General features: G+C 38.6%; 1 protein-coding gene across 2 annotated transcripts in view; it reads right to left on the reverse strand.

Moving 5' to 3' along the window:
- tex2 (testis expressed 2) overlaps nt 1-18,274 on the reverse strand; it is a 69,567-nt gene that overhangs the window by 40,774 nt on the left and 10,519 nt on the right. The gene's annotated exons all lie outside the window — the stretch shown is intronic.

Below are 18,274 nucleotides of genomic sequence, written 5' to 3' on the forward strand. Positions count from 1 at the left end.
GAGTTTATAATTCGTTATTTTTCAATCATTTATTGTTTATTTAATTTTTGCACCATGAATGCAAATGGACAGCTCATATAAAAAAATTCCAAAAATCTTAATTTGGAGACATTTAATGGTTAATAAGCATAACTGCTGTGCTAAGCTGTGACCAGCCCTTGTACAAAGGCAGAAGGCTTCTACATTCACTATGAAGGCATCATGCGTATTGAACTCATTTTAAAATGCTGAAAAAAGCCATGATTTAATAAAGGCTTTTTATTTTTCTACTTCCTGAGTGCCTCGGTTTTTTTTAATCATCATTTTTTTTAATCCCCACACCGAAGAGCACCAGAAATACACTTTTTACACTCAGCAGCACTCAATGCACTTCATGTTGTACATTTTAAAATGCGTTTATCGGCCGATATTATCGGGTAGCCAAAAGTATCGGCTCTCTTATCCCGTAATAATGTTCTCTTACCCGGCTACCTACTCTAATAAAAAAAAAAAAAAAAAGGCGTTTTTTTAACAGCCAAGTACATAATTTATTTATTTATTTTTTTAATGTAATGCCCGGAACATTTAGTTTATTGCTTCTAATGGCCTGAATTTTGACAAAATCCATTTAATGATTTTTAATGAACCGCATATCTACTGTATATTATTGTTGGGGCCAGAGCCAATATTTTAAATTTTATTCATTTAAATATTGTAATTAAGTTATTATAAAGTTTTTACTGATTCTTTCATTTAGTGAAAAAATACATAAAAGTAATGATTAACTATCAAGGGCGTAGGTTTGGTCTCAACATTGGTAAGGACAATATAACAACCTGCATGTACACTTTTTTCTGGGGACAGAAAATTAATAAGACCAAACAGATTATTGAACAGGGGTCAGGGCTACATTTCTCATGAATATGAACCTAATTAATTGCTACGCTGAATGATCAATGCAAAATAAATCTGTATTGGCTTATACAAACTTTTATGTCTGTTAGTTCAGGTGATGCAACGTTTAATTCAAACCTTTGTTTTGAAAAACTACTAAAGAAACATTTTGAAGTACAAATGGAGAGCTAAAAATGGGTCCACTTCTGGGGGTTCACTGGAGCACCCCTAGACTTGAACTAAAGTACAGTCTTGTAATTTAAAAGGGATTTGGGGAAAAAGTAAAAGAAGAAAAACCCCTGAGATATCCAAGGACGGATTTACATCTAAGGCATACTAGACTACCCCAAGACTCGAACCAAAGTACTTTCACGAAGTTCTAATGTGTGATTTCATTTCACAGATTTTTTTTCATTGCCATTCATGTTCATATCAGCATCCCCCTGAAGTGGACCCATTCTTTTTTATGTTTTTTTGTTGTTGTTGTTTTAATAAAGGGACTTCAAGGGCATTCCCGTGATGCACATAATGCTAACAATGATCCGAATGAGGGAGGGCTAGCTTGACTTCATTGTTCCTTGTGGAGGTTGGCCTGGCTGCAATAGTTTTGCAGGTTAGCAAGTTCACATTGTTTAATGTTATGCTAACTCTGATACAGGGTGGACTTTCAGTAGTAAAATTTGTGGTGTTTGCCCCCTCCGCAACATTGACGTCTTTTTACATTACTTACAGTGGCTACTGCTAGCTGAAAAAAAAAACCTTCTAATATCCCTCCTCTTCAAAGGGGGCGGCATGATGTCGAAATGAATCTGTCGGGGCTTTGTGAGTGTGAGTGTGTGTGTGTGTGTGTGTGTGTGTGTGTGTGTGTGTGTGTGTGTGTGTGTTTGTCTTTGCTACATTGTGGGGACCAACACCTGACAGCCCAGTCATAGTGTGGGGACCAAAAAACTTGTGGGGACCAAAACCCTGGACCCCACAATTTTTATCATTGATATAGTGATAAAATGACTAGATAGACGTTCTGTCAAAATTTCAGCGCTTTACCCACAATACACGAAAACCAACTTTTTTGTGTGAAGTGTGTGTGCTCAGTGCTGCCCCTGTAGACAGAACATGGTACTGCATCTACACACAGTTACGCACACTTTCACACACTTGTCTTGTTTTTATGCCATTGTGTGGACATACACAGAACAAACTTGTCTTGTTTTTATGTCATTGTGGGCACACACATCACCCAGTTTTTGATCTGTTGTGGGGACACATTGCGCAACTACAATAATACAAAAATCCCTCTCAGGTAAAAGCTTTAATATATACAACACTTTGAGTTGTATAAATTATGTGTATTAAAACTTATACATTCATTCAATTCAATTCAATTGAATCATTCAAAAGACACCTTCGCGTTTTTTAACAAACTTTTGCGGATCTTTCCCAACAGATGAAAGCGTAAAATGATCCAATTTTTCAAGCCATGGGTGAAAGGTGTAGGTGGTTCATTATCATTTTATGCTTATGAATAGACGAGATGATATCTCGAAAATGTTTCCTGCACATCTCAACGTTTATTCAAATAACTAGTCAGTTTTACCATGTTTGGAGTTTACCTTTCATTCTGAATGAAAACTGATCCTTTTTGGAAACTGAAAGCATAAACAATCGGAAAAACAATGTTTCCTTTATCCTAAATTTGCTAACCATCTAGGATTTTAGAAGTTTTAGGAAGTTTGAAATTCTCAAATTCTGTTCAGTGACAGACTTTAAGCAGAAGCACTTATTGGGATTTTGTTGTTTTTCAATGTCTTAAATTAAAATGTTCAATCTAAACTCACTGAAGCACTTCATTAAGACAAGCAATTTCTACAAAGTATGGCATCAAATGCGATGCAATGAAAAATATGGGTCCTAGATTTTGTGCTGGTGCATCCAAAAAAAAAGTTAGGCACACCAATGCAAGCAATGCAAAACGTGTGGAGCCCTGCCTCACAAAACATTCAGATTTTCCAGACTGGCATCTTTTCCTACCACTGGAGCCAACTCATAATGTGATCAGTTGACAGCTCCACCTCTCTCTTCACCCGAGCGTCCATGACATTCAGCCGCAGGCCTAATGACACGACTACAACGTCATTAATTGAACTGCGGCCTAAGGTGTCCAGGTGCCTAATGGACATATGGACTTCTTTATGCTTAGACATTGTATAAATATTGATATGCAATGAGCGCAGATTTCCAGGCATTAAAAACCACTCAGGAGCTGATCTGGGGGTGTTTGGGGTTACTCTCAATCATGCCCCACCTGGTCTTGCTGTCATTCAGGTGAGGTCAGGTGTGGGGACACGTGCAAGGAAGACGCTTCGCTGCGTTCACCCTAACCCTAACCCTAACACGAGCTCTCAGCTGGGAGGCTCGGCCCCACGCAGCTCCTCAAAGTACTAAACCCAGCGCCACGGGGCGTCCTCTTCCGACAGGACTGTGCCATCAGCAGCTAGAACCACCGTGCAGCTTGGACGGGAGGCAGAGGAACGCAGCTCGTGGATGACTTAGAAAACCAGACGAGTGTCGCCGGAATGTGTGACCTCCTGCTCCCCATGAACTGTGCAGATGGGCTTTCTCCTCAGCTGCCTGTAGGGCTCGGAATTGCGGTCAAGTCTTGCCTTGCGGCTCTCGTCGATGATGTTTAACGTCGCTTCCGAAAGCCCACTCCAATGGCCCCGGGCAACTTTGGGATGCTGTCACTAGCTGTCGCCCGGACACAGTCCCTGAAGCCAGTCCACATATCCTGCGCCTCCCCCACAACGCCCAGTCGCCCAAGCCATTCTGTCAGGTTTTTGGAGTGCGCGTCTGCCACCCGGGGGTCCCGCAGGCTTCCGACATCCAGCCGAATTTGGCTGGCCGTCGCGCAATGCGGCATGCCCCTAGCTGTAGCTTCAGTGTCGCTACCAGCAACTGATGGTCAGTGCTGAAGAACTGGCCACTCTGGAAGACACGACAGTTCCGTCCACAAGTACATGATCGAGATCCTTCGCAGTTCGGCCAGTATTAGAATACCAGGTCCGTAAATTCGGCCTCGTGAACCACGACCCTCCAACCCGAAGACCGCGACTTACTGCAAAGTCGAGCAGCCTCTCGGAGTTGTCGTCACAGATTCCCTTGGGGACACGTTCCAGAGCTGTGAGGACGGAGACATGACTCCTAGCCGTCCCATGACGTACGAGTGACAGTGTTGAAGTCGCCAAGGACGATCCTTGTGTCTCTCTTTGGAACAGCATCCATCGCCGATTCAAGCTCAGTGTAGAAGGCTCCCTTCTTTGGAAGCTCACTTTCCCTGGTTGGAGCGTACACTGCAACAAACGACATAACGCCCACCGAGTGAGCGGGTCGCACCCTCATGGTACGCTCTGAGACCAGCATGACCTCCCTGACCTGCGAAGCCCCCCTGTTGGCCACCACAATGGCCAAACCCTCGGTGCGCCGACCTTCGGCTCGATCCGACCAGTCATAGGTGTAACCACCTACCTTGATCTGGCCACTGCCTGGTCGATGAAGGCGACTACAGCGATGCCCAACCTGGCAAGCTCAAAAGACAAGGCAGACACGCTGGCATCATCTTGGAGTGAGAGCTTGTTCCAGGCGTCCATCCAGCGTCCACCCGTACCGAACGCCTCAGAATCAGCCGAGAGCGTGGAGGTCCAGTGGATGACTCCTCAGCGCCACTGCGACGCGAGGCGTGCCCTCACCAACCTGGTAACTGGCCCCCTCATCAGCCGGCGGGGGTCCGAAAGGCTTTGCGGCGAGAATTTAATAGTGTGGGGGTGCAAACCCCACTCCCCGAGGCTCCGGTGGCAGGGCCCGCCACAGCCCTTCCAGCCCGATTGGACCGCCAGTCTAAAACTAGGTCTCCTTTACTAGTGAGAAAACAAAAGATGTGGGTGCGAATTGCAGGTGGATCTACTGTAGCTGGCCTTGGGATGACCGACAAACTAGCAGAGGAAACAGTATGGTATGGGATGCTGAAGCTGCTGTCCCTGTGACCCGACCTCAAAGAAGACCGATGGATGGCTAATATGATTTGTATTTAACACCATGGTGTTATAATGGTGTTATATATATGTACATATATATTTGATTGAGTGAGTTAGCAGCCAATGATTGCCCTGCCTGTCAAAACTGATCGGACATCTGCTGCTGTTAATGGCACAGAAACATGATCGTTTGCTTCTCACCCTTACAGTTAAAAATAATCATTTATTTTTCTTATCAATGGCAGCCACAGAGTTCAGTCCAATTTCTGGGGCTAATTGCCAAATGAGTTGTTATATTTATTTGAAATACAGTGAAGATGAATGGGAAAGTGGCTGTTTTCCCCCACAACATTCAGATAAACACTATATGGTTTTCATACCCTCCACAAAAGTCTGCCTACCTTGCCAAGTCAACCAGAATAACCACGTGGAGAAAGAATAGAACTGCTTTTGAAAAAAATCTTAAAGTAATCTTAATCGGGCAGTATGTTATGTATGTATACTATGTTGACGGGAAAAAACACATCTCTCTCTCTATCTATCTATCTATCTATCTATCTACTGGACTGTCTCAGAAAATTAGAATACACAATATTCTAATTTTTTGAGACAGTCCTGTGTATATATACAGGACTGTCTCAGGAAATTAGAATACACAATATTCTAATTTCCTGAGACAGTCCTGTGTATATATACAGGACTGTCTCAGGAAATTAGAATACACAATATTCTAATTCCCTGAGACAGTCAGGAAATTAGAATATTGTGTATTCTAATTTCCTGAGACAGTCCTGTATATATACACAGGACTGTCTCAAAAAATTAGAATATTGTGTATTCTAATTTTCTGAGACAGTCCAGTATCTATCTATCGTAGCGGTAAGACGTTGGATGGAGTCTTATTTCCCGTGCTCGGCGGCTCATGTGTTTCTTGTAACTTGCTAGGAACTCTGCTGCTCTCTGTGAACTCAGCCGGAACGCGCGCGGCTCTAAAGTGTCCGTCACGTGACTGTGACGTAGCCGGTAACGCGCTCGGCCAAATGGACACACCAGTACGATGGGTGAATTATGTCAAACAACAAAGGGTCACCACACTATCTATCTATCTATCTATCTATCTATCTATCTATCTATCTATCTATCTATCTATCTATCTATCTATCTATCTATCTATCTATCTATCTATCTATCTATCTATCTATCTATCTATCTATCTATCTATCTATCTATCTATCTATCTATCTATCTATCTATCTATCTATCTATCTATCACGCCTTATTGCAATTTACTCCTTGCATGCGACTGCTATGAGTGATAATCTTGATTTTTGTGCTTCACCCAACATACTCTTTTTTATTCAGTGTTATTACAGGTTTTACCAGAAATTTGAGTAAAAGCAAACAATTTTTTGAATTTTTATATACATATATATATAAAATATATATGTGTGTGTATTTTAAGACGTGCTTTTGGAAATGAACTCTTCTTATGTAAATTGTGTTTCCTGAAAAAGGTCACTCAAATATAATTATTAACAACCACACATTAATTAAAGTTACAGTGAGACCCCTTCAGACCCGCAGTTTTACTGCTGGGAAAAAAATAAAATCTGCGCTGATTTTTACTCAAACACCACAACAAAGTGCAATTTGTTTGGATATTTAATGCTTTTATTGGTTATTTTTTATGTTAATGTGTTTTTGATGACAAACGGGCACTTTACGTTATTCGTTTTGAAAGAGCCAAAAATAGCAAAGAGGGCTTCTCACTACTCATGATTTGATTTCAATGGGTAAAGTTTCATACAATCATCTCCCAGAAGTGACAATTGCAACTGAATTCAGTGTATTTATTGGTTTAGAGATGCGCACGCATCATGTCCTCCCGCAGCAAGTCTGAAGGGGTTAAAACATATTGACATTCACAGCTGTCGCGGGAAGACTGATTAAGCACCGCCCAATGCATTGCAGATGAGAACAATTGAATGAGAAGGAAGTGCAACTTTTGGAAAGTCACCCTGATTAAAGTACATATACTACCTGTTTTAACGCAGAGGTAAGTGTTATTTTGACCCAGTATACACTCTCCTTGATTGGAGTGATGATATAGTTAAAAATAAAACGTTTAAAATAAGCAGCTTCGTTGTGATGGTATCATTTAGCACATAATTGGCCTTGCTCTGAGGCGCTCGTAATTTAACCAACTAATTTAGCATTGTAGCGATAACGATTTATATAAGCATATAAGACAACTATGCAATGCAGTTTTAGTGCAGGAATTCAGTGCCAGTATGTATGTGCTGCAAGGACTTACTTTAGTGAGCTAACTTAGCATAGTAGCCAAAACGTTTTTAATGAAGCACCTCTATGCAAACTAGCAATATGCTATGTAGGACATTAAAGTATACCCTCTTGCGTGGACAAATTTAACAAGATAGTTTTGCATTATAGTGTAAATCTTTTATAAAAGCGCTAAGAAAGCTATGTAATGCAGCTACATTGTTTAAAGAAAATTACAAATTGGTGTGGCAGCAGGCAGAAATTTAGCCTATAATACCAATAATGTATAAAATCATTATAATTTATTTTTTAGAATTGGCAATGCCTTCCCTGAGAAGCAGGAAATCACCAAAGCAGGATGCCATTGAACATGCTTTAATGGGTCTGGATAAGACTGTCGAGTTGGAGAAGAAGTACATCAATTCTTTTAAAGGTACTGTATGGTATTAAAATCTTCACTGAGATATACTGTAAGTTATTGTTGTTTTTGTTTTACTGTATCCGAGATGACTTCTTAGCGTTTTAATTCAAGTCAGACGTGTCTAAACCTCAGTATTTGATTTTTTTCAAATTATTTAAATGCGGCCTTGCATTATTTTTTCCGGTGATATATATTTTTTTAATCGCCTTATGTTAGAGGTCGGCAACCCGCGGCTCTAGAGCTGCATGTGGCTCTTTAGCGCTGTCCTAGTGGCTCCGTGGAGCTTCTTGAAAAATGTCTGAAAAAGATGGGGGGGGGTAAATATATTTTTTGTTTTAATATGGTTTCTGTAGGAGGACAAACATGACACAAACATTCATTTAATTCATTAATATTGTGATGAAAAAACTTAAGGTGGCATCGTACATCAGAGTAGTCACGTGGTGCGTCATTTTCAATAGGATGCACTGCAGGAAAAATAAACATTTAATGATGAAGGCTCATGATGTATTTGTAGCCAACTTAGTCATTTTGATCATTGGCTACCATATCTAATATAGATTCGTACAGCATGTGTTGCCTTCATTATAAGGTTAATATGTAATTTTTTGCGGCTCCAGACATGTTTTTTTTTTGGTCCACTATGACTTTTTGACTATTTTGAGTTGCCGACCCCTGCCTTATGTCATTTTATGAGGTGCACAAGACAATTTTTGTGGAAATTGCCTAAAATTTACCTTTTCAAGCAACTTTATGTAGTAACTTCTTGCTCCTGAAAACAGCCAGATTCTCATTGTGGCTGACTGTATTGATGGTTAACCCTATGCACGTAACAGTGCCAAAAATTGGAAATCCGTATATGGTTAACTTTAAATGACCATTGGGTGTAGGCATGGGCCAAAATCAGTTTCTTACAGTATGATAACTTTGAGTACAAATATTATGGTATCAAAATAGAAATCTAAAATTCATTATTTTGAAAATTTGTTTACGTTATTCACGTTTTTTTTTCTCAAACAATATGTAGAATATTTTGTACTGAAAAAATGCCCATACCAAGTTTAAATTGTTAAATCAAGAACTAACAATATTGCATCACTGGTGAGCTATTTTTAAAACTGTCGACTACTTATTTGCTTATTGGGGGGCAGGGCACCTGATGACGACGGGCACCATATTGTTTACCGCTGTTCTACAAACATAAAAACTAAAAACCACTATAACAAATGTAACTCTCTTATTCCCTGCCCGAAACACTGGGATCCCAAGCCTATGCCATTTTAGCAGTGCATATATGTCAACAACTGATTGTATGCTCGTGTCGATGTATTCACATCATCAACATTCAACAGTATGTTGTGCTAACCGACACATTTACGTCATCGATGTCTTCGACTACTTGGGAGGGCTCTATACGCAAATACATTGAACAACTGTGTTGTGTGCCTAAGATTCGTATTAACAAAACAGCATGTTCTTCGGCTTTGAGAAGCTGATTTGATTCCTCCGGACTGTCAACACCATAACTTCAGCGAGAACGTTTGTTAGGGTTTAAAAGCAGCCAATAATATTGAAATAGCTCATCTAACAATCGGATAATTAGACATTTTAAAACCTTGGTATCCTTTGAAACTAGTTATCAGCTCATGTCTGAATGTATGTTTTTTTTTTTTTTTTGTTTTTGTTTGTTTTTTTTTTTTAAAGGGTAGTAACAATTTTGTCCACATTTATCTCCTGTACTGCGATGTATCGTCAGATGTTCTATCTTAATTCTATTTTTTTTCAAACACCAGGCTATACAGGTACACAAATTATTTTTTCACTAATTTTCCTAATTTTCCAACCAACACTTTGCTCTTAACAACTTGATACCAAACCAATCCAGTTGTACACAGATATTACAAAAACAAAAGTATATATTTCAACAAATTCAGAAACCGCAGAAGCATATGCACCACAAATAGAACGTTCTGCTAGTTGTTGCAGGACGTTGATAAGATCATCATACAAGAGTGATATCTGGAATATGAAAATAGTTTACATTAACTAGTTCTATTTTTTAAATCTTAATAAGGCCTGAACGATATTGGAAAAAATTGCTGCGATTTTGGGGGGGGGGATTGCAATATATTGCACTATTACATTGCGATATTAAAAATACATATTTATACATATTTTAGCATCGGAAAGAGATGCATATTACAATGGTTTTTTTCACTTTTTTCCCCCAAGAGTATGCTTTAAAAAATGTATATATCTATATATATCTATATATATAGATATATATATTAAAAAATGGGTTTTAAGCATTTCAAATGTAATAATGATGATCAGTTTTAAACATAACTGTCCCACCGAATCATTTTTAAACACGAATAAAGTACTGTAGTAGGCAAATGCTTTGCTTTATTAAATGCTTCTGTTTATCTACCTTGGCTGCAAAATCACTAATGGCGTTTATTTCCAAGACACAACAGGTGTACAAAGAAAACCCCTTAGTCAGAACACCGGCTACCTCGAACGTTTCCACACACACACATTCATTCCAGCGCACGCTTCCTTCATGCAACAAGTGCTTAACAAGTTCAACGATGATTGAAACATGCAGTGCATTTGAAGTCCACTTCAGTGGCAAGATCAAACACAACCATCGTTAACTTTAATAAGCAAGTGTGCAGAGGAACATAGAGCTGGGAGAGGGAGGGAGGGAGCGCGAGTGACACTAAAGCGATCAGCTCGGGATAGAGAAAGCATGAAGCAACATAAATTTGTGGATTAAAAAAAAATAAAACTCGCACGTCCTTGCGATGGGACTATCGCGCATATGCACTTCGCGATGGAGATGTTTAAAATATTCATCGTTCAGGCTTAATCTTAATACATTGCCCTGTTATTGTATCGTGACCAGGAATCTGCAAATCCTCAAAATGGGGTGACTCCGATTTAGGTGCAAAAATGTGATCAGGACATTCCGAGTAAATGGTGGTACAAATGATGATCTTGCTACTCTTTTTTTCATTGTAATTGTGTCAAAATTATGAAGATAAAGCTACAAACCTTTGTTTTTGTTCATACAAGGTCGAGGAGTATTTACCAAAGCCCCTTTCAGGAAAGAAGATTTTGTTGTGGAGTACAGAGGAGAATTGATAGATTGGGATGAATCCCAAAAGAGAAAGATGGACTATGGAACAGGAAGAGTCTTTGTCTTTGATTTCCGCTGGCAAGAAAAAACTTGGTGGTGAGGCTAAGATTGCAATTTACAGATTTTTATTTTGTCATGCATTCAGTGTTTTAACTTTTCAGGAGAAAATCAATGCCATAAGACATAAATTGTCTTGAGAAAAATCACTTGAGATCTCTGAGGATATATGTTATTATATATATTTTAATATGACCCAATTGTGCATTTCCTTCCCCCTTTTAAATGTGTATATACTGTATATTCTATATAGTTTATATATTTTTTTATTTCATATTGTCTTTTAAGCGTTGATGCTGCCAAAGAAGATGACAGTCTCGGAAGACTGGTCAATGATGACCACAAGCACCCAAATTGTAAAATGAAGATGATTGTGACAGAGGGCAAGCCTCACCTGTGTTTATTTGCACTAAGAGACCTTGATGTTGGTGAAGAGATAACTTATGACTATGGACCAGCGGACTGGCCTTGGAGGAAAAAGGTTTGTCAAATAAGTATCAGACATAAAAATAACTTGCAACAGAGCTTCAGAGATTGGGGTTTCCAGTTTGATTTCATTTTATGGTAAACAGGTTGACTGTAGGCTAACCACAAACTAATTTAAAAGTTGTTTTCCTCCTTATCGCATGATCACATCAATAGAAGTTGTATGTCTCCATTTGCGGATCAGGACAAAGGACAATCAACTGTGACGAAAACTGCTGAGCGTGAAATCTCCAGGACCAGAGAGCAGCCTCCAAGATCTAAAGACTCTGATATGGAGGTATGCATCGCATGTGCTTTAAAGCTGCAGTTCGTCTCATATTGGTTAATGGTTTATATTACTTCTCCACTTGTTGATCAGGATGGAGGAAGCCATTCCACTGTGACTGAATATTCTGAGGTTGGGATCTCCAGAACCAGAGAGCAACAGTCTCCGAAATCTACAGATGCTGCAATGGAGGTATGCATTGCTTGTGCTTTAAAGCAGCAGTTTGCCTGACTTCAGCCAATTGTTTGAGTCTTGAAATATAGTACACCCAAGCCCAGCTTAGTGGGTGCGTGTCAGGTTTTACAATATTTGTGGGGACCCCGTAAAGTTATTTATTTTGTGTTTGAAATGACTATTTAATAACCTTTTTCATCATGAGTTTATTGAAATACTAACAGAAGTTGTATATACCCTTAGTCTGAAATAATCTAGAACATTACCAGGCGCTGCAGCTGTTGATTTGGGAGACGTTTAGGACGTGTCGGGCACTGATGTGGTCCGTAACACATTTTTGTTTTCATTAAACCTCAAATGAATGAAATAGTAATTAAAAAAAGAACAAATGCATCACGATATGTGATTTTGAATCGGCCATAGTGAGTGGATTCACCTGAGTTATGGATTTATGTTGTTCTATGTGGCTAAATGCTAAAATGCAGAGAGATATGCATTTGATGTTGGTTAATGAATTATATTCTCAAATTGTTGATCAGGATGGAGCAAGCCATTCTACTGTGACTGAATATTCTGAGGTTGGGATCTCCAGAACCAGAGAGCAACAGTCTCCGAAATCTACAGACGCTGCAATGGAGGTATGCATCGCTTGTGCTTTAAAGCAGCAGTTTGTCTGACTTAAGCCAATTTTTCGAGTCTTGAAATACAGTACAGCCCAGCCCAGCTTAGTGTGTGTGTGTCAGGTTTTACAATATTTGTGGGGACCCCGTAAAGTTATTTATTTTGTGTTTGAAATGACTATTTAATAACCTTTTTCTTCATGTCTTTATTGAAATACTAACAGAAGTTGTATATACCCTTAGTCTGAAACAATCTACAACATTACCAGGCGCTGCAGCTGTTGATTTGGGAGACGTTTAGGACGTGTCGGGCACTGATGTGGTCCCTAACACATTTTTGTTTTCATTAAACCTGAAATGAATGAAATAGTAGTCAAAAAAAGATCAAATGCATCATGGTAAAAGTGCTTTTGAATCGGCCATAGTGAGTGGATTCAACTGAGTTATGGATTTTTGTTGTTGTTAAATGGCTGAATCTTGAAATGTGTAGCGATATACATTTGATGTTTGTTAATGAATTTTATTCTCAACTTGTTGATCAGGATGGAGGAAGCCATTCCACTGTGACTGAATATTCTGAGGTTGGGATCTCCAGAACCAGAGAGCAACAGTCTCCGAAATCTACAGATGCTGCAATGGAGGTATGCATCGCTTGTGCTTTAAAGCTGCAGGTTGTCTGACTTCAGCCAATTGTTCGAGTCTTGAAATATAGTACACCCAAGCCCAGCTTAGTGGGTGTGTGTCAGGTTTTACAAAATGTGTGGGGACCCCGTAAAGTTATTTATTTTGTGTTTGAAATGACTATTTAATAACCTTTTTCATCATGAGTTTATTGAAATACTAACAGAAGTTGTATATACCCTTAGTCTGAAAAAATCTAGAACATTACCAGGCGCTGCAGCTGTTGATTTGGGAGACGTTTAGGACGTGTCGGGCACTGATGTGGTCCCTAACACATTTTTGTTTTCATTAAACCTCAAATGAATGAAAAAGTAATCAAAAAAAGAACAAACGCATCACGATAAGTGATTTTGAATCGGCCATAGTGAGTGGATTCAACTGAGTTATGGATTTTTGTTGTTGTATGTGGCTAAATCTTAAAATGCATAGAGATAAACATTTGATGTTTGTTAATGAATTATATTCTCAACTTGTTGATCAGGATGGAGCAAGCCATTCCACTGTGACTGAATATTCTGAGGTTGGGATCTCCAGAACCAGAGAGCAACAGTCTCCGAAATCTACAGACACTGCAATGGAGGTATGCATTGCTTGTGCTTTAAAGCAGCAGTTTGTCTGACTTCAGCCAATTTTTCGAGTCTTGAAATACAGTACAGCCCAAGCCCAGCTTAGTGGGTGTGTGTCAGGTTTTACAATATTTGTGGGGACCCCGTAAAGTTATTTATTTTGTGTTTGGAATGACTATTTAATAACCTTTTTCATCATGAGTTTATTGAAATACTAACAGAAGTTGTATATACCCTTAGTCTGAAATAATCTACAACATTACCAGGCGCTGCAGCTGTTGATTTGGGAGACGTTTAGGACGTGTCGGGCACTGATGTGGTCCCTAACACATTTTTGTTTTCATTAAACCTCAAATGAATGAAATAGAAATAAAAAAAAGAACAAATGCATCACGACATGTGATTTTGAATCGGCCATAGTGAGTGGATTCAACTGAGTTATGGATTTTTGTTGTTGTATGTGGCTAAATCTTAAAATGCATAGAGATATACATTTGATGTTTGTTAATGAATTATATTCTCAACTTGTTGATCAGGATGGAGTAAGCCATTCCACTGTGACTGAATATTCTGAGGTTGGGATCTCCAGAACCAGAGAGCAACAGTCTCCGAAATCTACGGACGCTGCAATGGAGGTACGCATCGCTTGTGCTTTAAAGGTGCAGTTTATCTGACTTCAGGCAATTGTTCGAGACTTGAAATACAGTATAGCCTAGCCCAGCTTAGTGGGTGTGTGTCAGGTTTTACAATATTTGTGGGGACCCCGTAAAGTTATTTATTTTGTTTTTAAAAATACTATTCAATAACCTTTTTCTTCATGTCTTTATTGAAATACTAACAGAAGTTGTATATACCCTTCGTCTGGAATAATCTACAACATTACCAGCCGCTGCAGCTGTTAATTTGGGAGACGTTTAGGACATGTCGGGCACTAATGGGGTCCCTAACACATTATTGTTTTCATTAAACCTCAAATGAATAAAATGCTAGTCAAAAAAAGAACAAATGTATCACGGTAAAATTGCTTTTGAATCGGCCATAGTGAGTGGAGTTATGGATTTTCTTTGTTCTATGTGGCTAAATACTAAAATGCATAGAGATATGCATTTGATGTTAATTATATTCTCAACTTGTTGATCAGGATGGGGCAAGCCATTCCACTGTGACTAAATATTCTGAGGTTGGGATCTCCAGAACCAGAGAGCAAAAGTCTCCGAAATCTACAAACGCTGCAATGGAGGTATGCATCGCTTGTGCTTTAAAGCAGCAGTTTGTCTGACTTCAGCCAATTGTTCGAGTCTTGAATTATAGTACACCCAAGCCCAGCTTAGTAGGTGTGTGTCAGGTTTTACAATATTTGTGGGGACCCCGTAAAGTTATTTATTATGTGGTTGAAAATACTATTTAATAACCTTTTTCATCATGTGTTTATTGAAATACAAAGAGAAGTTGTATTAACTCTTAGTTTGAAATAATGTACAATGATACCAGCCGCTGCAACTTTTAATTTAGGAGACATTTGGGACGTGTCGGGCATTGATGTGGTCCCTAACACATTTTTGTTTTCATTAAACCTGAAATGAATGAAATAGTAGTCAAAAAAAGATCAAATGCATCACGGTAAAAGTGCTTTTGAATCGGCCATAGTGAGTGGATTCAACTGAGTTATGGATTTTTGTTGTTGTAAATGGCTGAATCTTGAAATGTGTAGAGATATACATTTGATGTTTGTTCATGAATTATATTCTGAACTTGAACAGGTTGGAGGAAGCCATTCCACTGTGACTGAGGTTGGGATCTCCAGAACCAGAGAGCAACAGTCTCCGAAATCTACAGATGCTGCAATGGAGGTATGCATAACTTGTGCTTTAAAGCTGCAGTTTGTCTGACTTCAGCCAATTGTTCGAGTCTTGAAATACAGTACACCCAAGCCCAGCTTAGTGGGTGTGTGTCAGGTTTTACAATATTTGTGGGGACCCCGTAAAGGTATTTATTTTGTGTTTGAAATGACTATTTAATAACCTTTTTCATCATGAGTTTATTGAAATACTAACAGAAGTTGTATATAGCCTTAGTCCAAAATAATCTAGAACATTAACAGCCGCTGCAGCTGTTTATTTGGGGGACTTTTAGTACTTCCTGGCTCTCCTGGGGTCTGTTGCACACTGTTATTTGCAAACAAAACAGATAAAATACTTCAAGATAAAGTGACTTGGCATCAGCTATACTGAGACAGTCAAACTGATTAAAAAAATGTTCTCATGGATTGCTAATGCTTAAAAATTGGTAGAAAATCTGTAGCAAATACAGTGAGGTGCCGAAGTATTTGCACTCCTTGTGATTTTGCAAGTTCACCCCTTAAGAAAATAGGTAGAGGATTGAATTGTCAATCATAGATGCATTTCCACTTATGGAGATATAATTTAAAAAATAAATACATTTAAAAAACGCAACTGACATTGTATGATTTTTCAATAATTCAATTGTAATTTACTGGGGTTAAGTATTTGTACCCGTGAGAAAATCAGTGCTAATGTATAGTGCAGAAGCAATTACAGAGGCTAGATGCTTTCACATATGGAAACATGGATTTTGGCCCATTCCTCCACATAAATCTTCTCTAGATCTGATAGGTTTTAAGTTTCAGCTCCATCCAAAGATTTTCTATTAGGTTGAGATATGGAGACTGGCTAGGCACTCCAGAACCTTGATATGCTCTTTACCCAGCCACTCCTCGGTCAGCTTGGCTGTGGGTTTTGGATCATTGTCATGTTGGAAGATCAGGTGGTGCGTGGGTGGTTTCTCATGGGGTTAATGTGGACTTTTTTTTTTTTTAAGGTAGACTGACAGCTCTTTAAGTGTCATAACTAGGGTTGTCCCAAATGACTAATTTCCTCTTGATTAGTCAGCCGACTATTTTTACGGTTAGTCGACTAATCTAATAATACATACATATATATATATATATATATATATATATATATTTTTTTTACTACTTTATTAATGAATTTTTTGTAGAAGCTTATTAATCCACAAAAAACATTTTGGAACACCTAAATTCTTTATTAACGTATAAATACATAACATAAATATCAATAATAAATCACAAACAATGAGGTCAAATGCTGCTAGAATTAACTAGTGCAAAAAAAAAAAAAATGCAAACAAACACTGTGATTTCACCTCTTTAACAGGAGTCTAGTGCAAAAAAAAAAAAAAAAAAAAAATGCAAACAGAAACATTGTGATTTCACCTCTTTAACAGGAGTCAAAACAATTCTTACTCTTTTTGTGGTATGCCATTGTCTATAGTGTTCTAAATGTTAAAATGAATTGCAATGTCCCGGACAACCATTTTTAGAATACATTGTGTGAGTTCAGACGCTTTTTCTGGTGTGCATTCTGCATTTTTAAGGGAGGGGAAAAACTGGTCAACTTGGTTTTAACCTGAAAATCAATAAAGTAGAGGGCACACTGAAATATTACCACAATTATTTTGAATGAAAGGCACACATATTCACAGTAACAAAAATGAAATGTATAGTATTAATTTTATAGTATACTACTATACTGTATGTATATACACAATAATACTTTATAATATAAAGTAACTAACATTAGTGCAGTCATGGATTACAGTAAGCAGGCCAGTGCTGTTTCCATATATATTTTTATTATATTATGTATATACAGGATATATGTATATATTTTCCCCAAGTGGGAGCTTCCATGATCCTAATAAATTTAATAATAATTAAAAAAAAATATTATACATTATATACGCATATATTATTTATTTTATTAAATAAAATGCACGTTGATAGAACGCACATAAAGGCAACTTATTTTTAAAAAATTGTTAAATTGTATGGATTTACAATCTGCTAGCTTGTTGTTTCTTAAAATTACACTTGGATGACGGCGCTTCAAGTGTTCGTTCATAGCCGACGTGCTACCGTGGTATGCAAGCTCAGCTTAGCAAAGAGTACACACGGTATCACCCTCCATATTTTCCTTGAAATAGTTTCAGGCTCTGGCTATTCTGGTCCGCTTTTTTGGCTTTATGCCGCTTTCACGTGTTACCAATTCTGCCCTTTTTGGTAATTGGCGGTGTTTTTAACTCCTCGCCGTAATGACGAGTGAACCAGCGATTCACTTGGCTTGTTGTCGTCGGTTCGTCCGATTTACTCCTCAGGAAGGCGGCGGCGTGCATAAAAACACTGAGAGGCGTCGGATGGCTCTTTATAGATACTTTTATTGACCACCGATCGCGCTCCCTCTCTCTCGCTCGCCCACTTTCTTCCTATTTGCTCATTCTGACAATGCCGGTCACATTGAAATAACAGCGGCCCCCTTGGAGGTGCCAGTAACAACCGCTTGCATCGCGAGCGCCCGCCATTCTAAACTTTATTCGTATGTAATTTTTTTTAACCCGTCATTACCCGTCGACGGTGTGTTTTGCCCGTCGACGCATTTACGTCATCGATGACGTTGACAACGTCGACTAGTCGGGACTGCTCTAGTCAGAAATATTGATGATTCTCAGGGGTACAAATACTTATGAACCCCAATAAATTACAAATAAATTAAAAAATTATACAAAGTGAGTTCCGGATTTTTTTAGATTGTCTGTATAAGTGGAAATGCATCTATGATTGAAATATCAGACCTCTACCTATTTT

This window comes from Corythoichthys intestinalis, chromosome 16 (genome assembly GCF_030265065.1).
Source record: "Corythoichthys intestinalis isolate RoL2023-P3 chromosome 16, ASM3026506v1, whole genome shotgun sequence".
NCBI lineage: Eukaryota > Metazoa > Chordata > Actinopteri > Syngnathiformes > Syngnathidae > Corythoichthys > Corythoichthys intestinalis.